General features: G+C 50.7%; 1 protein-coding gene across 1 annotated transcript in view; it reads right to left on the bottom strand.

Annotated features, from left to right (window-relative positions):
* LOC115474279 (zinc finger protein 79-like) overlaps window positions 1-10,872 on the bottom strand; it is a 136,368-nt gene extending 125,496 nt beyond the window's left edge. Inside the window, exons 1-2 of the mRNA XM_030209677.1 lie at window positions 10,785-10,872; window positions 9,909-10,164 (exon numbers count right to left, since the gene is read on the bottom strand). The gene's annotated coding sequence lies outside the window, so the exon portion shown is untranslated. The remainder of the gene's footprint in view (window positions 1-9,908; window positions 10,165-10,784) is intronic.
* Between the last annotated feature and the right edge of the window lie 12,644 nt (window positions 10,873-23,516).

Genomic DNA, 23,516 nt, shown 5'->3' on the forward strand with positions numbered 1-23,516 from the left:
AATCTAACTCAAACCTCTGTCTCCACCTTGAATTCAATCAATTTGTGGGGAATATAAGTAAACTCCCTAGATCTTCAGGATTCTCAGCATGAAAACATTTAAAAACCAAACATGCAATTTTAAAATATATATATGTGAGTTTACTGTAAGCCAGTGAATTCTATTTGTAAGTGATCTCACTCTTTCAAATCTTCCCACTTTAAAAATAAATCTCACAGCAGTATTTTGTAAAAACTGTGATCTCCTTTGTAATTTTAGTGAAATCAAACTATATAAAGGATTGTAATAGCAGTAATAAAATGGCTTGAGCAATAATTCTAAAACTTTGCATTCCTAGCAAAGAATGAATAAATCATAATTGGCATAAATTTAAAGAAAATTTTTCTAGATAGTTCATTACTCTGGCATTCAAATGTCAGTTCAAAATCCAATACGATCCCTAAAACTTTGAACTTATTTTCTATTTTTAATATCTCACCTGCAGCTAGTGGAGGAGTGGCCTAGTGGTTAGGGTGGTGGACTTTGGTCCTGAGGAACTGAGTTCAATTCCCACTTCAGGCACAGGCAGCTCCTTGTGACTCCGGGCAAGTCACTTAACCCTCCATTGCCGCATGTAAGACACATTCAGCCTGCCATGAGTGGGAAAGCGCGGGGTACAAATATAACAAAAAACATAAACCAGATTAATTCCTCTAATAAGAAATTCAAATCAGCTTTAAAAACCCACTTGTCAATCATGCTTTGTTGTCATAACTTCCATGGGGAAAAGACCCAGTGTCCGGACATGGGATGGCCTAAGAAAGCAAGCCGAGAATGTTTTAAATTACCCCCCCCCCCCCCCCAGCTGAGAATGTTTTAAATTGCCCCCTCCCATATCTTACAATGTTAGCCCCTCTTATGTGTTTTATACCCTCCCCTGGGTTCCTGTAAATCTTGTATTTCTTTTAGTTTCATTCAGTTATGCTTCTATATGCTTATGGATTATTTTAACAATTGATGTATGGTAAATGGCTTGGCTGCCAGTCAATACATGTTTCAATTTTTAATTTGATATACCAGTAATTAAGGAACTGCTCCTTTGAAAATGGTGAATCCTATAGTTTTCTTAATGGTTGTTATATGTACCGCCACCTAGAGATGGAGAAGCCTGGCAATACCGGTTGCTATGGGACAGTGGCACCCTGTGGTTAAACAGTAAAATCCATCCTTTGAAATCTGTTGACTGAGGCATTTAATGGTTAAATATGTTTATCACACTTGGTTTCATTCCATTATTCTTTCCAAACCAAATGAATGTTTGGGTACCACTCCAGTTAAATAATCATATACCTTTCCCCTCCAGGTCAGAGATATGAAAAGACACACACACACAAGCACACCGAGGCAACACAAACATTCATCCACTGTTATGTTCATCGGAAACATAAATTTAGGAAGCCATCACTTTCACACTGGAAAGCTAATTCACTCTGGCCCTTAAGAATGAGAGGCCCGAGAGCTGGTCTCGAAGGGCCCAGTTAAACGAGGGCTGGGCCCGTTCGAGCCAGCGATCAGGGTTGCCAGGTAGAAATTTTTTTTCCAGCCCAATCCGGGCCAGAAACCAGCCCAAAACCCGCCCAAACACAAACCCCGCCCCTGACACCCCCACCCCCGCGTCACCGGCCCCGCCCCCGCCGTCACCGGCCCCGCCTCCCACGTCATCGGGCCCGCCTCCCCGTCATCAGCCCCGCCTCCCACGTCATCGGGCCCGCCTCCCTGTCATCAGCCCCACCTCCCCGTCATCGGCCCCGCCTCCCACGTCATCGGCCCCGCCCAAAACGTCACTAACCCCGCCCAAAAACGTCACTAACCCCGCCCCCCGCGGCCGAAAAAAATCAAAAAGCCGCCCAAAAAGCCGCCCGGAAGCCTAAAAAACCGCCCAAAAAACCGCAACCCGCCGCGGGCAAAAATTTCCCGCGGCGGGGCGCGGAAAACCGCCCAATTGGGCGGTAAAACCGCCCACCTGGCAACACTGCCAGCGATGGGCATGCTGGGAGGGAGAGGGGTCATGCAGGAGAGCAGCCAGCTCAGATTGGCTAGGGCAAACAATGCACTCTGGTTCTGGGGCAGGGCAGGCTGCTGATTGGCTGGGAAGGTGGAAGGGGGCGGGGCTGGGCGAGGACATAAAGGGAGGAGGGAGACGTCGGATACCAGGGTGCTGGTGATCCGCGGAGGCTGTTTTTTGGCGGTTTTTTGAGGCGTTTTCGTGCAGGGCCCTGATTCTCCAGCATGGCGGATGGAAGAGAGTCAGGAGAGGAAACTGGAGGAGCGGAGGTGTCCTTCTGTGCTAGTGACTCGATCGGGAGGAGTCCGGAGGAAGTGAGTGCTGGGGGGGGGGGGGGGGGGAGGGAGGGGAGCTTGCAGGCCCCCGCAGATCGAAGGAGATTGCTAGAACAGCCATAGCTGCTGATGCAGCTGTGGCAGGGAAGAAGAGGCAGAAGAAAACTCGACATCTTAGTGCAGGCAGGTTGGGGGGTGCTCTGGGGCAGGGGTTTGGGCATGAGGAGGAAGCACAGGGCGGCTCGGAGGGAAGAAAGAGGGGAGTAGGGGTTGGCACTGGTAGGAGGGGGGGCATTAGTGGGAGCAGGGGACGGGAGGGGTTGGAGGACTTGGAGGATGGGGGGAGTCAGCAAGCACCAGAGCGGGGGAGTGGCCCAGATTGGTCATGGAGGGCAGCCCCGGGTGGCCCAGCCTCAGCAACTGGTCTTGCTGCAGGCGGCTTTGGTGAATGCCCCCCTCGAGGCGTAAGTGGGGATAGGATGGGGTGGGGCCAGTACCCTTGGGGTGCTTGGCCCACGTTTGGGATGCCTTTGTGGTCGGAACAATTAGCAGGCCAGTGGGCAGTCCCTTGGGGCGGAGCTCCGGGCTGGATGGAAAGCTGGCCGAGCTCAGGACGTCCTGGGGTGGGGGTTCGGGACCCCGGATGGGGCACATGGTGGGCTGTCCCTGCTGCTCCTCCCAATTTGTCTTTACAGGTGCAAGGAGAGGTCCACGCGGTTGGAGTGCCAGCACCGAGGTGGCCAGGACAGGAGACGGACCAGTTTGGGACCACACGAGCGGAACAGCTGGAGACCGAGACGGGAGGTCGAGCAAGGCGAGCGGAGCGTACGGTGACCACGGACCAGGCGGCATGCTCGGCGGGCAGTGGCCCAGCAGCAGGAGATGGGCCAGCGCTCCCCACGGCGGGGCCATCTGGATGTGGTAACAGTGAGTGCGCACGGGGAGAGCGGGGGAGGCGAGGGCGGCGCAGGCGTAAGGGGAAGGGGAAAAGGGATAGGTCCTCATCCTCTGACACATCTACGACTTCTTCGTCCTCTTCCTCCACTTCTAGGCCTGAGAGACAAGAGGCGGGGAGAGTGGCAGCAGGGATGCCAGGGGTAGGAGAGAGAGGGCCGCCGGCGCTAGTGGCGTTGTCGGAACTATGGGAACAGGTCTCGCGGGCGTTCCGGCGAAAAATTCAGCGCCGGAAGTGTATAGACGTATTCCGGTTGTTGGAAGGTAGGAAGCCTAGGCGCGGAAAAAAGCGAGGTAAGAAAGTAGAGGCCGATAAGGAGCGTAAGGTAGCAAAAACAATAGTTAATTGGATGCGGGCATTTTTACGTTTGGCTAGTGTATGGGGGTAGCGGGACCAGGGCCAGTACGGCGTATTACTGGCGTATGCAGATTCAGTTTTAGATGCATTCCAGCGTTTCGGGGGTTGGGCTTGGTTAAATTATGATGAAGCCTTTAGAGATAAGATGGAAGAAAACCTCCACATGACATGGGGGACACAGGACATAAACCTGTGGCTAACGCACATGGCCCCTCGTGGCGCGGTGGCTGGGGGAGTGGGAAGGGGGGGTATTCAGCAGACCTCGAGTAGTCGGCCCTTTCGGGTTGCGGGGAGAGGAGAGGGGGGCGCCGGCGGGACGGGGACGGCTTCCACAGCAGATGTATGCTGGCGGTTCAATAGAGCAGCATGTCTATTCCCCGATTGTAAATTCAGGCACGCCTGTTCCACGTGTGGGCAGGGGCACCCGTCCATTAAATGTACCAAGAAGGGAGCAGGGGGCACAACCCTTGCCAAGTAAGTGGGCAGGACGGGCCCCCACGCCGGTGCAAGTCGATGCGATGCTGCCATGGCTCCATCGATATCCGGTGCGGTCAGCGGCTCAATTGCTGGAGGGTGGTTTTCGGGAGGGGTTTCGGATTCCTTATCGGGGGAGGGTAGAGTCCAATTGGGTGCAGAATTCGGCATCCGTGACGAAATTGAAGGAAGTGGTACGGCAAAAGCTGGATGAGGAGCTGGGTTTAGGGAGAATCGCGGGGCCGTTTCAGAACCCCCCCTTTTCCCCATTCATGATTTCCCCGCTAGCAGTGATCCCTAAGAAAGCGCCCAGGAAGTTTCGCCTCATACATAACCTCTCGTATCCGAAGGGCAAGTCGGTGAACGCGGGTATCCCAAAAGATTGCTGTTCGGTCCAATACACTTCATTTGATTGCGCGGTGCGGTTGGTTCGACAGTGCGGAGAGGGCGCCCAGCTGGCGAAGGTTGATATTGAGGCGGCCTTTCGTTTACTGCCGGTGCACCCGACGGCATTCCCTTTGCTCGGTTTCCATTTCGAGGGGGCCTTCTACTACGACCGCTGTATGCCAATGGGGTGTTCAGTGTCTTGTGCATATTTCGAGCGCTTTAGTTCCTTCGTACATTGGGTGACAGCTCAGAAGGCAGGGTTGGACACGCTGGTCCATTATTTAGACGATTTCCTGTTTATAGGAGCAGCGGTCGGGAGGGCGTGTGGCCAGTTGCTGGCTGCCTTTATGGCAGTGGCTGAGGAGTTTGGTATTCCCTTGGCCGCGGACAAGACAGAGGGCCCAACTTCAGTCCTCACATTTCTGGGGATTGAGATTGACACGGAACAAATGGTGACGCGGCTACCGCACGGGAAAGTCGAGCAGCTAGTGGAGCAGATCATAGGGGTGTTGCATGCAAAAAAGGCCACGCTCGAGGCCGTTCAGTCGTTGGTGGGAAGCCTGAATTTTGCCTGTCGGGTGCTTCCGATGGGACGCGCCTTTTTGAGGCACCTGGGGGCGGCAACGGCTCACGTATCACAGCCGCATCACCACATCCGTTTATCCGCAGGGGTGCGCAGAGACTTGCGTATGTGGTTGGAATTCCTTGCCGAGTTCAATGGCACGTTAGTTTTACAAAGTCCAGTTATGGCGCACGTGGATTTGGAACTGTTTACAGATGCAGCGGGGGGTCATGGTTTCGGAGTGTACTGTGCGGGTGCGTGGTGCGCGGCCCCCTGGCCGGGTTGGTGGGTTGCGTCTGGGATTACAAAAAATATCACATTTCTGGAGTTGTTTCCATTTGTAGTAGTCTGCGAGTTGTGGCCAGCGCGACTACGGAACAAAAGCGTTGTAGTCTGGTGTGACAATCTAGGGGTAGTGGAGGTGGTGAATAAGCAGTCAGCGCGTTGTTTATTAGTTAACTCGTTAATGAGGGAATTAGTGCTGCGCTGTTTGCGACTAAATGTTCATTTGCGGGCGAGGCATGTTCCAGGAGTGGATAACCGGATAGCTGATGCGCTGTCCCGTTTTCAATTGCAGACGTTCAGAACATTAGCGCCGGGGGCGGATCAGGAAGGGCAGCGAATGCCGGAACAACTTTGGCGACTCGGAGACCCGGGGTGTGGCAGTTGTTGAAGTCTTCAGTTGCCCCAGCTACATGGACAGCATACGTATGTGGCTTCGACAAAGTGACTGGTTTCCTACACAGCCAGGGTTGGGAGGATGGTCGGGCATCTGATGAATTGTTAGCAGCTTATGTTGCGAGTGCCCGAGGGTCGGGGACTTCGCGCAGTGCGGTCCGGAGGCATTTAGCGGGTTTTTATTTTTTCAGTAAGGCATATGGGTGGGGGGTTCCTGAATCGCAGTTTCTGGTGGGGAGCGCATTGAAGGGATGGGGGAGGGTCGTGCCACCGGTGGGGGACACAAGGCGGCCAATTACACATGGGTTATTAGTGCGCGTGTTGCACGCGGTGTTCCAGGTGGCGCGGTCGGATTTCGAAGCAAGGCTTTTTCGCGCGGCTTATGCACTGGCATTCTATGGGGCGTTCCGAGTGGGGGAGTTAGTTGAAAGACGCCGGTCGGTGACGGAGTGTTCAGGTATATTACTGAAGAATGCATCCATTCAAGACGAGCAGTTACGTATCAGATTGCTGCGGTCAAAAACGGATCAGAGAGGAGTGGGCAGTACAATCGTGTTGAGAGGGGTGCCGGGCGTTGACTATTGTCCGGTAGCATTGGTGGCGGCGTACCTCGAGGTCCGGCCAGCGGGGCCGTCATCCTTGTTGGTGCACGCGGACGGGCAGGTCTTGACGAGGTACCAATTTGCAGCAGTATTGCGCCAGAGTCTTATGGCGGTGGGGGAAGATCCCCGGCAGTTTGGTACCCATTCGTTCCGGATAGGAGCGGCGACCAGTGCACATCAGGCTGGGCTTGGAGCGGCCGATATTCGTCGCATAGGACGGTGGGCGTCGGGGGCATATCGGGGGTATATTAGGCCCACATAAAAGGGGTAAGGGGGTGTGTAGGGGCGCAGGGCGACGGGGGGGTGAGGTTCTCTGGTCTGCTGTCGGTTGACACGGAGTGGGGACTCTTTATGTTGGTTGCTTCCCCTTGTAGATGGAGGAGTCGCGGAAGCTGTATGGATTGTGGGACATTCCTTTGTGCATTGGGCCGGTGCTCGGGCAGCCAGGCGCCCGGGTGGACTCCATCTGGGATTGGCGACGCGGGGCCTCCGAATATCGTGGTGGGGCGATCGCGGAATGAGGTGGAGGCAGCTGGTGTCCTTGCTGTATCGGGTGCGAGGAAGACAGCGATCTCCGCGGATATTGCTGATTCATTTGGGAGGCAATGATGTGGATAGTTTGACTGGCAAGAGACTGATCGACATGGTGAAGGATGACTTGCGCCTGGTCATGATGTGGTATCCGGATACCAAACTGGTTTGGTCAGATATAATACCCAGGCCGGCTTGCCTGCCAGCCCGCAAATGGCGGCTCGGGCTAAGCAAGATAAATCGGCAGGTGGGTCTTTGGGTTACAGCCAGGGGGGGGTATCAAATAAAGCACGATTGGGTGGATACATCGTGTGCGGGGCTATTTGCCAGGGATCGAGTCCATTTGTCTGATGTGGGGCTAGATTTGTTTTTGTTGGACATACAAGAGTGTTTAGAGTTCATTTGGGGTCAACAATGAGGTAGGCCGCAGCTTCTTTGGGGGGGAGAGGAGAGTCTTGCAGGTGCAAGACCCTCCTCTTGTGGCAAAAATAAAGAACGAAAACCCGAGCTACAAAAGACATGGCTCATGGGGGGGCTGACCCGGAGCATGAAAGGCGGGTCGGGTGACCCGGGAGACAAGTGTGGAGGTCCACACAGAGTCGGCCCCTGCTGCGAGGGCGGGGCTTAGACGAGAGTGCCGATTTGCTGACAGGGCGATCGGCGGATGGGGGGGGGGGGGGGTCCAGGCTTATGGCATGGCCGGACCCACGTAGCTCGGGTGAGGGGGGATGATAAGTTGTACAAGTTAACTAATTTGAATTGTTAATAAAGTAAGCTGCGGCCTAAGTTTTCCCAACAATGGTTTCAAGAAAGTTATTACGGTGAAGGGAAAAGGGGGGAGGGTGGGGGGGTGGGGGGGCTTGGTGGTGAACGGGTCCCAGCTCCAAGGTTTATGAGAGGCCCGAGAGCTGGTCTCGAAGGGCCCAGTTAAACGAGGGCTGGGCCCGTTCGAGCCAGCGATGGGCATGCTGGGAGGGAGAGGGGTCATGCAGGAGAGCAGCCAGCTCAGATTGGCTAGGGCAAACAATGCACTCTGGTTCTGGGGCAGGGCAGGCTGCTGATTGGCTGGGAAGGTGGAAGGGGGCGGGGCTGGGCGAGGACATAAAGGGAGGAGGGAGACGTCGGATACCAGGGTGCTGGTGATCCGCGGAGGCTGTTTCCCACCCACCCGCCCTCAGGTGACAGGGGGGAGGGGGATGTGCTGTAGGAGGATGTGTGTGTTTTTTGTGTTTTTCAGGTTGAGCAGGTGATGTCGCAGCGGCAAAAATAAAGAACGAAAACCCGAGCTACAAAAGACATGGCTCATGGGGGGGCTGAGCCGGAGCATGAAAGGCGGGTCGGGTGACCCGGGAGACAAGTGTGGAGGTCCACACAGAGTCGGCCCCTGCTGCGAGGGCGGGGCTTAGACGAGAGTGCCGATTTGCTGACAGGGCGATCGGCGGATGGGGGGGGGGGGGGGGGTCCAGGCTTATGGCATGGCCGGACCCACGTAGCTCGGGTGAGGGGGGATGATAAGTTGTACAAGTTAACTAATTTGAATTGTTAATAAAGTAAGCTGCGGCCTAAGTTTTCCCAACAATGGTTTCAAGAAAGTTATTACGGTGAAGGGAAAAGGGGGGAAGATGGGGTGGGGGGGCTTGGTGGTGAACGGGTCCCAGCTCCAAGGTTTAATAACTATAATAACCTGCTACTTTCTATAAGAGTCAGCATCCCAGGGTTCCAGGATGAAAAATAAAACATATCTTTCAGGACATATGACATGAATATGCAAGTCACTTTTCTTTTCTGTTTTTTATAGCACATTTATAAGCAAAAAATCAATCATCCAGAAAAATATATTTCTACATATTATGAAGAGCCACAATCTCAGTCTCATTTTCAATGCACTTAGACTTACAAGGTTACATACTAACCTATGGAACTTTTTAAGTCTAATTATGCATTCTAAAGAAAAAGGACGCCAACGACTAGAAACAATATGTATGGGCTCCCCTAAAGTCGGGACATCCCTTCCATCACATCACTGGTCCTAAAAAAAACTCCACAATTTCAAAATATCAGTAGCCTGAGTTCAATGTCCAAATTCAAAATCTCTCCGCTGAATATCTCTCAATTCATATCATTCCATATTCAGAGAGTTCAAAATACTAGCAAAATCAGTTTTAAAAGAAATTCTAATTCCCACTTATCTACAAAGAGTGATCCTATCCAGCGCTGTGACACTTCAATGTTACCAAAGTTCACAGCCGGAGAGTGCTAAATGCTTTCATCCCAGAGCTGTCTTGCAATCACAGCGGAACTATAGCCGCATCAGCTCTTCATTTGTAAGGAGAAATATATTTTTCTGGATGATTAATTTTGTAACTTCTCCATTCTTATTTTGTATAGACATTTAGAAGCAAAACATATGCTAAGCAAACCCTAACCAATCCATATATCTTCTCTAGAAAATAAATCATGATGTGTAGAGAGAGAAAAAGTAAACAGAATACTAACTTTCATCAACAATCAGTACAGTTTAATAGGATCAGACGGCAGAAAGCAAAGAAAAAAAAGATTCTCTTTAAACTATAAGTTCTCAAGCTGTCATAACAGAGAACTGATGAATGGAATACTCTTCTAAAATCTAAGGTAAACCTGACAGCATAAATTAATTTTTTACACCATGTTCCAACAGATACGGAATGTGAGTCCAGCATTTTGGTCTTGTTTTTCTAAGTAAGTTTTTTTTGTTTGTTTTCAAACAATCAATGCACATAACAAATCTCCTGTTTCACTGCCCCTAACAGAGCTCCCGAGAATGCCCTACAAAATCTGAGTTTGCCTATCCAGTTTAATATCCCACCAACTGCTACTGCCCCAGTGCATACTAATACTCTGACATTGTTATCCGCTCTCTAAAGGCATACCCTATCCCTCTTTCTCACAGAGAATTAAACTATATGCATGTATAATCACACAACTTGCCCCAATATTCATTTATATTGTGATTTGTTTTCTACGTAATTTGGACTAACATATTCATGCCCCTGCAATTACCTACTGTTTCCTTGCAGATTCTGGGGCCCTGGATTTGCCTGTTCCCTTCTTCTGTTTCTTCAGCTGCTGAATTTTCTATGCACCTTGCACTGACAGCTTCAGTTACAGAGTACAGCTCCAAGTACTAAACAGACACTGTAATCCTCTGCTGCTCCTTCTCCCACTCCCACCATTACTGCCTTCCGCATGCTCAGTAAGGCTGGGGCTTCTTTGCAGCACAGCTTTCTGGGTAACTGGTTGTCATTTCACAGCAGCTGATTCTAGAGAACACAGTAGTAAAAATGTACTTCACGAAATATTTTCCAACCAAAGCTTCTAGAAGTTTGCATATCTGGTAAATGAGACTAGCCAGTAAATGTACTTGTTTGTTTGTTTTTTAATGTTAGAGAAGTGGAACTTCTAGGTTCCAGAATAATTATTTAAACTCACAGACGGGGAGAAACCCAGAAATTTCAGCAGCACAAACGGCTACAGAAATGCCAAGAGTGAGCCATTTCAAAAGTGATATTTTTCAGGCTGTGTCACTGAGGAATAAATCTAGAACGATATAAATATCATACTGCCTTGCAAATGAAACAAGCATCAAATATTTGCCTTTCCTTGGTGCAGAATACAGTGGAGGAAATTGTAGGATAATTTGAGGAATTTGCTCAGATTAAACCAGAGCTGCTAACTGCAGAGACATACCAAGCAACACACATTCAGCGTGTGACACATGCATTTGCCCCCTCTTCTCCACCTCACAAGCTAAAAGCACCTTTTTCTCCAGCATTGGCTCCTCTCATTGGCTCAACCCCCCCCCCCCCCCCCCCCCATTGCCAATTCGGCATCTCTTTCCTGCTTCCTTCACGGTAGTACTAGTACGGCATCTGTCACTCACTCGGTCCCTCTTCCACCCCCGAGTCCTTTAAGCTTGCCTTCCATCTTGACTGGCACCTGCAGCCACAGCGCTGAAATCAGGCTGCTTGTGGGCGGTCTGCGGGGCTAGGATTTAAAAAGGAAGGCAAGCTAAGGACTCCAGGGTGAGGGAGGGTTAGGAGCCAGTGAGTGACAGATGCCGAACCGGGGGGGGGGGGGGGGGGGGGGAAGCGACAGAGAGATGCCGAACCAGAGTGGGGAGAGAGTGTGTGTGTGTTGGGAAAGGGCAAGCTGTGAGAGATGCCATACCGGGAGGGAGGGGGAGAGCTAAATGATGCGGGGACCTGCAGAAGGAGAGGAGGACATGAAATTATGCCAGAATCTGTGATGAAAGGATGATGGGGCAGGAAGGATAAGATAGAGAGAGATGCTGGACATGGGGAGGGAGAGGGATATAGCTGGATGATGTCAGACGGGTGTGGGGGGGTACAGGGGCACAAAGGGATGATGACACATGAGGGGAGTTGGGGACACAGAATGATGATACTGGATAGGGCAAGAATACAGACACACAGGTAAGAGGGATACTTAAAGTGGGAGGATAGGAGCAGGAACACAGGGGGGAAATACTAGACAGGGTGATAGGCAGGGGCATAGCTAGGTGGGGCCGCAGGGGCGTGGGCCCCCCACAGATTAAGTCCTGGCCCCCTCTAATTTTCACCCCCAAGCCACCGACCCCCTCCCACTGCCGACCTTTCCCCCCCCCCCCCCCCCCCCGCCGTCAGGTACCTTTCCTGGTGGGAGTCCCCAACCCCCGCCTGCTGAAGTCTTCCCTCAGCGCTGGTTGACTCCGGCACCTTTCCTGATGATCTGTTTCTGACTCCTGACGTCCTGCATGCACATCCTGCACGGGGCTACATACAGGACGTGCACACAGGACGTCAGGAGTTAGAAACAGATCATCAGCGAAGGCGCCGGAGTCGACCGGCGCTGAAGACTTTGGCTGGCGGGGGTCCCAGAAAAGGTACCTAGCGGCGACGGGGAGGGTCAGCGGCAGTGGGGGGGGGGGTCCAAAGTGGCAGGAGGGTTTGGCGGCTGGGGGAGGTAGGCTAAACTGTGCCCCTCCTCTGGACCCCTCTCACACCGAGGTCTGGCTACACCCCTGATGATCCAGGTTGAAAGAAGTAATAAATAGGGCCACAGACCTTTATGTAAGGAGAGCAGTGGCGTAGGAAGGGGGGGGCGGTGGGGCGGTCCGCCCCGGGTGCACGCCGCTGGGGGGTGTCGGCGCCTCGCTGGTTCCTTGCTCTCTCTGCCCCAGAACAGGTTACTTCCTGTTCCGGGGCAGAGAGAGCAAGGAACCAGCGAGGCGCCGACACCCTCCCAGCGGCGTGCTCTCGGCGGGTTGGCCCGCCCACCCGCCCCCCTCCCGCCTTCCAGGTATGTTCTCGCGGGCGGGGGGGGTGTTGCGCTACGGAGGGGGGAGGGTGCATCGCGCTGCACCCGGGGGGGGGGGGGTGCGCAGCGGTGACCCGCCCCGGGTGTCAGCTGCCCTCGCGACACCACTGAAGGAGAGTAAATAAAAGCAAGAGAAAAAGGAAACCGATATGGTTCTCCAAGCAAGTGGCTGAGAAAATAAAGGCTAAAGAGTTAGCGTTCCAGAAATATAGAAAATCTCAAGAACAGGAACACGGGGAGGAATACCGGATGAAACTGAAAGAAGCAAAGAGAGAGGTAAACGTATGGCGAAGGCGCAAGCGGAAGAACAAATGGCTAGAAATGTAAGGAGGGGCGACAAACATTTCTTCAGATATATTAGTGAAAGAAGAAGGACTAAAAAGGGAATTTTGAGACTAAAAGATACAGCGAACCGCTATGTAGATAATGATGAAGAAAAAGCCAATTTGCTAAATAGATACTTTTGTTCGGTTTTCACTGAAGAAAATCCTGGAGAAGGACCGCGAGGGACTGGCAAAAGTACACCTGAGAATGGAATGGATAGAGCACCGTTCATGGAAGAGAGTGTGTATCAACAACTTGGAAAGCTAAAGATGGACAAAGTCATGGGACCGGACAGGATCCACCCCAGAATATTGAGGGAGCTCAGAGAGGTTCTGGCGGGTCCTCTTAAAGATTTGTTTAATAAATCCTTGGAGACGGGAGAGGTTCCGAGGGACTGGAGAATGGCGGAGGTGGTCCCTCTTCACAAAAGTGGTGATAGGGAAGAAGCTGGAAACTACAGGCCGGTAAGCCTCACTTCGGTTATTGAAAAAGTAATGGAAGCCATGCTGAAGGAAAGGATAGTGAATTTCCTAGAAGCCAATAAGTTGCAAGATCCGAGACAACATGGTTTTACCAGAGGGAAATCGTGCCAAATGAATCTCATTGAATTCTTTGATTGGGTAACTGGAGAACTGAATCATCGACGTGCTATAGACGTAATCTACTTAGATTTTAGCAAAGCTTTTGACATGGTTCCCCACAGGAGGCTCTTAAATAAACTAGATGGGCTGAAGATAGGTCCCGAAGTGGTGAACTGGATTAGGAACTGGTTGACGGACAGACGACAGAGGGTGGTGGTAAATGGAGTTCGCTCGGAGGAGGGAAAGGTGAGTAGTGGAGTGCCTCAGGGATCGGTGCTGGGGCTGATTCTGTTCAATATATTTGTGAATGACATTGCCGAAGGGTTAGAATGTAAAGTTTGCCTATTTGCGGATGATACTAAGATTTGCAACAGAGTGGACACCCGGGAGGGAGTGGAAAGCATGAAAAGGGATCTGAGGAAGCTAGACGAATGGTCTAAGGTTTGGCAATTAAAATTCAATGCGAAGAAATGCAAAGTGATGCATTTAGGGAGTAGAAACCCACGAGAGACTTATGTGTTAGGCGGGGAGAGTCTGATAGGTACTTAGGGGGAGAGGGATCTTGGGGTGATAGTATCCGAGGATCTGAAGGCGACGAAACAGTGTGACAAGGCGGTGGCCATAGCGAGAAGGTTGCTAGGCTGTATAGAGAGAGGTGTGATCAGCAGAAGAAAGGAAGTGTTGATGCCCCTGTACAAGTCGTTGGTGAGGCCCCACCTGGAGTATTGTGTTCAGTTTTGAAGGCCGTACCTTGCGAAGGATGTTAAAAAAATGGAAGCGGTGCAAAGAAAAGCTACGAGAATGGTATGGGATTTGCGTTCCAAGACGTATGAGCAGAGACTTGCTGACCTGAACATGTATACCCTGGAGGAAAGGAGGAACAGGGGTGATATGATACAGATGTTCAAATACTTGAAAGGTATTAATCCGCAAAAAAATATTTTCTGGAGATGGGAAGGCGGTAGAACGAGAGGACATGAAATGAGATTGAAGGGGGGCAGACTCAAAAAAGATGTCAGGAAGTATTTTTTCACGGAGAGGGTGGTGGATGCTTGGAATGCCCTCACGTGGGAGGTGGTGGAGATGAAAACGGTAACTGAATTCAAACATGCGTGGGATGTGCATAAAGGAATCCTGTGCAGTAGGAATGGATCCTCAGAAGCTTAGCCAAAATTGGGTGGCGGAGCAGGTGGGGGAAGAGAGGTTGGTAGTTGGGAGGCGAGGATAGTGGAGGGCAGACTTATACGGTCTGTGCCAGAGCCGGAGATGGGAGGCGGGAAATACTGCTGGGCAGACTTGTACGGTCTGTGCCCTGAAAAAGGCAGGTACAAATCAAGGTAAGGTATACACATATGAGTTTATCTTGTTGGGCAGACTGGATGGACCATGCAGGTCTTTTTCTGCCGTCATCTACTATGTTACTATGATAGGGGAAACGGATGGTGGACTTGGAGAGAGAAGAAATGACAAATGGACAAAGAGACCCTGGCAAGACAGTTAAGAGAAGATAAAGGAAAGCAAAAACAGACTGGGACCAATATAAGGAAAAAGTACATGACCAGACCAAGGTGGTAGAAAATTAAATTCTATTTATTGATTAGAATATATACATTTTTGGAATACTAGACAAAGTTGAGGCCCCACGAGAAAAACCTCACTCATTGGCCTTCAGTCTCCAGCACAGCAGTGATAAATCTCCAGCTTTGGCATTAGCTATCCTTGGTATCTCTGTGCTTAGTTATCCAGTTCCATGAGGGAAATACTTTGGCCAGTCCTGGTTTTGAATTATATAGTGTGAGATTTGTAATCCCAAATTCTACCCATTGAGATCAGGGCTGCAGATCTAGGTTTGCCAGAAATCCAGAATTGGCCTAGAATCTCTCTCCTGGAACTGGGTAACTTAACAGTTCTGCAGTTACATGGGTAAATTCTCCAGGCTGAAAACTGTCCTACACTTACTGGCTAAAAAAAGAATGGGCATAGGTTAACATAAGAACATTAAGCGTTACCATACTAGGACAGACCAAAAGTCTATCAATTCCAGCATCCTGTTTCCAACAGTGGCAATTCAGGTCACCACTACCTGGTAAGATTCCAGAACAGTAAAACAGATTTTACACTGCTTAAACTAGAAATAAGCAGTGGATTTTCCCAAGTCCATCTTAATGGTTTATGGCCTTTTCTTGTACGAAATTATGCAAACCTTTTTAAAACCCTGCTAAGCTAACTGCTTTTACCACACTCTCTGACAACGAATTCCAGAGTTTAAATACACATTGAGTGAAGAAATATTTTCTTCGGTTTTGAAGTTACCACTTAGTAGCTTCACTGCTACTAGAATTTTTGCAAAAAGTAAACAAGTGATTCACGTCTACCCATTCCACTCCACTCAGTATTTTATAGACCTTTATCATATCTCCCCCCTCAACCATCTCTTCACCAAGTTGAACAGCCCTGGCTACTTTAGTCATCCCATCCCCTTTTATATCTTTTTTGAGATGCAGTGACCAGAATTGCAACCAGTATTCGAGGTGCAGTAACACCATGGAGCAATAGAAAGGCATTATAACATTCTCATTTTTGTTTTCCATTCCTTTCCTAATAATTCCTAACATTCTATGTGCTTTCTTAGCAGACACTGCACACCGAGCAAAGGTTTTCAATTAATCATCAATGATAACACCTAGATCCTTTTCCTGGGCAGTGATTCCTAATGTGGAATCTTGTATCACAAAGCTATAGTTTGGGTTCCTCTTTCTCACATGCATCACTTTGCACTTGCTTACATTAAACGACATCTGCCATTTGGATGCCCAGTCTAGTAAGGTCCTCTTGCAATTTTTCACAATCCTCTTGTAATTTAACAACTTTAAATAACATCAAATTTAATTACCTCACTAGTTATTCCCATCTCTAGAACATTTATAAATATGTAAAAAGACTGGAAACGGTGTAAACAAAAGCTACAAAAATGGTATGGGATTTGCGTTGCAAACCGTACGAGAGACTTGCCGACCTGAACATGTATACCTTTGAGGAAAGGAGAAACAGGGGTGACATGATACAGACGTTAAATATTTGAAAGGTATTAATCCGCAAACGAACCTTTTCCGGAGACGGGAAGGTAGTAGAACTAGAGGACATGAATCGAGGTTGAAGGGGGGCAGACTCAGGAGTAATGTCAGGAAGTATTTTTTCACAGAGACAGTAGTAGATACGTGGAATGCTCTCCAACAGGAGGTGGTGATGAAAACAGTAATAGAATTCAAACATATGTGGGATAAACACAAAAGAATCCTATTTAGAAGGAATGGATCTATGGAATCTTAGCGGAGATTGGGTGACGCCGCCGGTATTTGGAGAGTAAAACCGGTGCAGGGCGGACTTCAGACTGCACTAATTGTGACTGAATAGATATGGAGGGGCTGGAGTGTAAATTTTAAGGGGCTTCGAGGTTAACTTCAGAACTTTTAGTACAGGAACAGTGCTGGGCACACTTTTATGGTCTGTGCACTGAGAAAGGCAGGTATAAATCAAACTCTGGTATACATATAAAGTACAGTGCAATCCGCTTAAGTGCAAGGGTCTGGGACCAAAGAAACACATGCAGTTAATTGGAGCGTGCACTTAACCATTGTGACCCAAAGAAGCTTGACATCTGATAAACATATGTACAGTACTGTTTATTATACGTACAGTATACAGTTTCCGTTAACTGACGTTAGGCTTACTTGAAGTAATCAGTCACAGTCCTCTGTATATATTTGTGTCTGTGAGTTCCATAGACTACGTCTGCCAGACGGTAAAAACTGTCATAGCACTGACATCCAGTGGCCTCCAGATAGGCCCGCACGGTTTTGAGACTCTCCAGCGCTCTGGCAAAAGTGACAAGAGGTTGTTGAATTTCGTCAGCATGTGCCTCGCTGCTCATTTCATCATCAGCGGTTTCCTGCGTGTAGGCGCATATCTCAACATCAGTGCTGTCATCAGCTGTTTGTAGATCGTAATCAACAGCTACGTACTGATGAAACTCCTCTTCAGTAACACCGGCTGGGATGTCAATAACCTGTTCATCCAACGCGTTTGCAACAGCTGCATCTGTTTCATCCCTCTCCACATCCCTAACAAAGCTTGTCCGCTTGTAGCTGTTCACAATGGTTGCCTGTGTAACATGATTCCAGGCTTCTGTCTGCATATGAAGGGAATCCAACAGTGATAGATTACGAGTTAGTTCAACAGCACGTTTATCCTTGCCTGTCTGGTCATCCATAACACTCATCAGACGACGTAGCACAAGAGCCTGATAATGTTTTTTGAAATTGGCTATTATGCCCTGACCCATAGGTTGGATCAGAGGTAGTGTTTGGTGGCAGGAAGACCACCTTGACGTTAGACAGCCTGACATCATCACCGTGTGCAGCACAATTATCACAAAGCAACAAAATCTGACGCTTTTGTGCCCGCGTTCTAGTGTCTCCAAATTTCCCCTGTCATCCATGAATTTGCGTTAGCCTCATATGACACAGAAAGTCGCTTAACATTCTTGAAGCAACGGGGCTGTTTGCTCTTTTTATTGACAAGGGGTTCCAACTTCTCACTCCCATCCATATTGCAGCAAAGGAGGATCGTCAGTCAGTCCTTCGACGTTTTAATTCCCGCAGTTTCGGCTTGTTTGAATGTAAGTGTTCCATCAGGAATTGAGATTTCAAATTTACCGCCCCTTTGTCACGTGCCAATCGGCTTCCATATTCCATGCATGCGCTTATGCACAGCCTTTCCTGCAGAGAACAATCTTAAACCATGCATATACAGTAAGCAAATCTTGCACTTATCAGTGGTGCGTTAAACTGGTTTGTCCCCATAGAAATTGATGGCACCAAAAATGGGACCAAAGTATGGCATGCAGTTAAACAGAGCATGTGCTTATCCGACGTGCACTTAAATGGAGTGCACCTTATTACATACCATGTAAAATGAGTTTATCTTGTTGGGCAGATTGGATGGACTGTTCAGGTCTTTATCTGCTGTCATTTACTATGTTACTATGAAAGGAAGGTGTTAGGACACCGGCTCCTGTTGTCATGAAGGGACCTATGGATATCCATCTTGCTACGGTGATGACATCACTTCCATCTGGAGCTGTGGTGGCCTCTCCTTCCACTGAAGTTTCCCTTTTGTCAGGGGATAGAACCCCACTCACACAACCTGCTGTACAACTACAGTTGGCAGATGGCAGTGTAGAGGGGTTGTTACCAGTTTCTAAACACAATCCCCAGCTGCTTCTCCCCTCTCAGGTCTAAGAATGGTGAGTCCAAGTCACAGAAATTGATGCAGTGTTCGATACATGCTCCGGTGGTGAGTGCTTATAAGTAATTGAAGTCTTCAGTTTCCCTTAAGCAATATATTTCTTTAAAATATATTTTTGATGCTATACTTGTCATAGACCAAAACTTGCAAGAGAATCTCTCTCTACATTGTAATTGTACCAAAGAGACCATCTAAATTGCTGGATGATTCCAAACTTCTGGCAGCTGAGAAAAATGTGGAAAAATTGGAATCTCAAGTAGGTTTGGGACAATCAGCTATTGCTGCTTTAACCAAGGATAAAGCGAATGATACATACCTGTAGCAGGTGTTCTCCGAGGACAGCAGGCTGATTGTTCTCACGACTGGGTTGACGTCCACGGCAGCCCCACCAACCGGAACAAAACTTCGCGGGCGGTCCCGCACGCAGGGTACGCCCTCCGCACATGCGCGGCCATCTTCCCGCCCGTGCGTGACCGTTCCCGCTCAGTTGAATGACAAGCAAAAAGGATCAAAAACGCAACTCCAAAGGGGAGGAGGGAGGGTAGGTGAGAACAATCAGCCTGCTGTCCTCGGAGAACACCTGCTACAGGTATGTATCATTCGCTTTCTCCGAGGACAAGCAGGCTGCTTGTTGTCACGACTGGGGTATCCCTAGCTCTCAGGCTCACTCAAAACAAGAACCCAGGTCAATTGAACCTCGCAACGGCGAGGGTATAACAGAAATTGACCTACGAAGAACAACTAACTGAGAGTGCAGCCTGACCAGAATAAATTCGGGTCCTGGAGGGTGGAGTTGGATTTACACCCCAAACAGATTCTGCAGCACCGACTGCCCGAACCGACTGTCGCGTCGGGTATCCTGCTGGAGGCAGTAATGTGATGTGAATGTGTGGACAGATGACCACGTCGCAGCCTTGCAAATCTCTTCAATAGTGGCTGACTTCAAGTGAGCCACCGACGCTGCCATGGCTCTGACACTATGAGCCGTGACATGACCCTCAAGAGTCAGCCCAGCCTGGGCGTAAGTGAAGGAAATGCAATCTGCTAGCCAATTGGAGATGGTGCGTTTCCCGACAGCGACCCCTTTCCTATTGGGGTCGAAAGAAACAAACAATTGGGTGGACTGTCTGTGGGGCTGTGTCCGCTCCAAGAAGGCGGCCAATGCTCTTTTGCAGTCCAATGTGTGCAACTGACGTTCAGCAGGGCGGGTATGCGGTCTGGGAAAGAATGTTGGCAAGACAATTGACTGGTTAAGATAGAACTACGACACCACCTTTGGCAGGAACTTAGGGTGAGTGCGGAGGACTACTCTGTTGTGATGAAATTTAGTATACGGAGCATGAGCTACTAGGGCTTGGAGCTCACTGACCCTACGAGCTGAAGTAACTGCCACCAAGAAAATGACCTTCCAGGTCAAGTACTTCAGATGGCATGAATTCAGTGGCTCAAAAGGAGGTTTCATCAGCTGGGTGAGGACGACGTTGAGATCCCATGACACTGCAGGAGACTTGACAGGGGGCTTTGACAAAAGCAAGCCTCTCATGAATCGAACGACTAAAGGCTCTCCAGAGATGGCTTTACCCTCTACACGAGAATGGTAAGCACTAATCGCACTAAGGTGATTCCTTACTGAGTTGGTCTTGAGGCCAGACTCTGATAAGTGCAGAAGGTATTCAAGCAGGTTCTGTGCAGGGCAAGAACGAGGTTCTAGGGCCTTGCTCTCACACCAAACGACAAACCTCCTCCACTTGAAAAAGTAACTCTTTTTAGTGGAATCCTTCCTAGAGGCAAGCAAGACACGGGAGACAACCTCAGACAGACCCAACGAAGCAAAGTCTACGCCCTCAACATCCAGGCCGTGAGAGCCAGAGACTGAAGGTTGGGGTGCAGCAGCGCTCCGTCGTTCTGCGAGATGAGAGTCGGAAAACACTCCAATCTCCAGAAGAAGAGGGAACCAGATCTGGCGGGGCCAAAAAGGCGCTATCAGAATCATGGTGCCGCGGTCTTGCTTGAGCTTCAGTAAGGTCTTCCCCACCAAAGGTATGGGAGGATAAGCATACAGGAGGCCGGTCCCCCAATGGAGGAGAAAGGCATCCGACGCTAGTCTGCCATGTGCCTGTAGTCTGGAACAGAACAGAGGCAGCTTGTGGTTGGTCTGAGAGGCGAAAAGGTCCACCGAGGGGGTGCCCCACTCTCGGAAGATCTTGCGTACCACTCTGGAATGGAGCGACCACTCGTGCGGTTGCATGACTCTGCTCAGTCGGCCAGACTGTTGTTTACGCCTGCCAGGTATGTGGCTTGGAGGAGCATGCCGAACTGGCAAGCCCAACGCCACATCCCGACGGCTTCCTGACACAGGGGGCGAGATCCGGTGCCCCCCTGCTTGTTGATGTAATACATTGCAACCTGATTGTCTGTCCAAATTTGGATAATTTGGCAGGACAACCGATCTCTGAAAGCCTTCAGTGCGTTCCAGACCGCTCGGAGCTCCAGGAGATTGATCTGAAGATCCTTTTCCTGGAGGGACCACAGTCCTTGGGTGTGAAGCCCATCGACATGAGCTCCCCACCCCAGGAGAGACGCATCCGTCGTCAGCACTTTTGTGGGCTGTGGAATTTGGAATGGGCGTCCCAAGGTCAAATTGGTCCGAATGGTCCACCAGAGCAGTGAAGTGCGGCAACTGGTGGAGAGGCGGATGACATCCTCTAGATTCCCGGTGGCTTGGCACCACTGGGAAGCTAGGGTCCATTGAGCAGATCTCATGTGAAGACGAGCCATAGGAGTCACATGAACTGTGGAGGCCATATGACCTAGGAGTTTCAACATCTGCCGAGCTGTGATCTGCTGAGACGCTCTGGTCTGGGAAGCCAGGGACAGGAGGTTGTTGGCCCTCGCTTCGGGAAGGAAGGCCTGAGCGGTCTGAGAATTCAGCAGAGCTCCTATGAATTCCAGAGATTGGACTGGTTGGAGATGGGACTTTGGGTAATTTATCACAAACCCCAGCAGCTCCAGGAGGTGAATAGTGCACTGCATGGACCGGAGAGCTCCTGCCTCCGAGGTGTTCTTGACCAGCCAATCGTCGTGATATGGGAACACGTGCACTCCCAGCTTGCGTAGATACGCCGCAACCACCACGAGGCACTTGGTGAACACTCGTGGGGCAGCACACAATACTGAAAATGCCATGTGCCCAGATGGAATCTGAGATACTGTCTGTGAGCTGGCAGTATCGGGATGCGAGTGTATGCGTTCTTTAAATCCAGGGAAAATAGCCAATCGTTTTTCTGAATCATTGGCAGAAGGGTGCCCAAGGAAAGCATCCTGAACTTTTCTTTGACCAGGAATTTGTTCAGGCCTCTCAGGTCTAGGATGGGGCGCATCCCCCGTTTTCTTTTCCACAAGGAAGTACCTGGAATAGAATCCCTGCCCTTCCTGCCAGGGTGGCACGGGCTCGACCGCATTGGCGCTGAGAAGGGCGGAGAGTTCCTCTGCAAGTACTCGCTTGTGCTGGGAGCTGAAGGATTGAGCTCCCGGAGGACAATTTGGTGGAGGGGAGGCCAAATTCAGGGCGTATCCGCACCGCACTATTTGGAGAACCCACTGGTCGGAGGTTATAAGAGGCCACCTTTGGTGAAAAAGTTTTAACCTCCCTCCGACTGGCAGATCGTCCGGCACAGACACTTTGATGGCGGCTATGTTCCCATGGATCCAGTCAAAAGCCCATCCCCGGCTTTTGCTGTGGAGGTGCAGGGGGCTGCTTAGGCGCACGCTGTTGACGAGAATGAGCGCGCTGGGACTGTCCCTGTGCCTGGTGAGGCCTTCGGGCCGGCTGGGTGTACCTACGCTTGTTGTAGGCGTAGGGCACAGCCTGCCTGGCCCGGGAAAAACGTCCACCCGCTGAGGTGGATGCTGAAGGCGCCCGGTGGGAGAGCTTGTTGAGGGCGGTTTCAAGCTGATGTAGTTGGTCCACCAACTGCTCAACCTTCTCGCCAAAAATATTATCCCCCCGGCAAGGGACGTCGGCCAGTCTCTGCTGGGTGCGGTTGTCCAGGTCAGAGGCACGCAGCCATGAGAGCCTGCGCATCACCATACCTTGGGCCGCAGCACGAGATGCCACGTCACAGGTGTCATATATACCCCTGGACAGGAACTTTCTGCACGCCTTCAGCTGCCTGACCACCTCCTGAAAAGGCCTGGACTGCTCCGGAGGGAGCTTGTCGACCAGGTCCGCCAGTTGCTTCACATTATTCCGCATGTGGATGCTCGTGTAGAGCTGGTAAGACTGGATGCGGGTCACGAGCATGGAAGATTGGTAGGCCTTCCTCCCAAACGAGTCCAGAGTGCGAGACTCCCGCCCCGGGGGCGCCGAAGCGGTATCTCTCGAACTCCGTGCTCTCAGGAGAGTAGAGTCCACGACCGCCGAGTCATGAGGCAGTTGGGGCCTCATTAACTCTGGGTCTGAGTGGATTCTGTATTGGGACTCTGCTTTCTTGGGGATGGTGGGATTAGATAATGGTCTCAACCAGTTCCGAAGCAGTGTCTCCTTGAGGACATTATGCAACGGCACCGTGGAGGACTCTCTAGGTGGTGATGGATAGTCGAGGACCTCGAGCATCTCAGCCCTCGGCTCATCCACAAAGACCACGGGAAAGGGAATGCAAATAGACATATCCCTAAGGAAGGAGGCAAAGGAGAGACTCTCAGGTGGCGAGAGCTTTCTCTCTGGTGAAGGAGTGGGGTCGGAGGGAAGGCCTACAGACTCCTCTGAGGAGAAATATCTGGGGTCCTCCTCCTCCCCCCACGAGGCCTCTTCCTCGGTGTCGGACATGAGCTCCTGCAGCTCAGTCCTCAACCGGGCCCAGCTCGACTTCGAGGCACCGAGACCTCTGTGGCGTCGTCGAGCGGTGGACTCCCGCGCCGGCGGGGATGAAGCTCCCTCCATCGACGGGGACTCCACCTGCGTGGCGGTCGAGACCGGCGCCGCAAGCGGCATCGGAGGCCTCAGCACTGGGCTACAGCACGCCGGCGCCTCTATCAACGGTGCCGAGGGCGCAAGCACCCCCGGCACCAGCACAGTCTGGCGC

Source organism: Microcaecilia unicolor, chromosome 7, assembly GCF_901765095.1.
Source record: "Microcaecilia unicolor chromosome 7, aMicUni1.1, whole genome shotgun sequence".
NCBI classification, from domain to species: domain Eukaryota; kingdom Metazoa; phylum Chordata; class Amphibia; order Gymnophiona; family Siphonopidae; genus Microcaecilia; species Microcaecilia unicolor.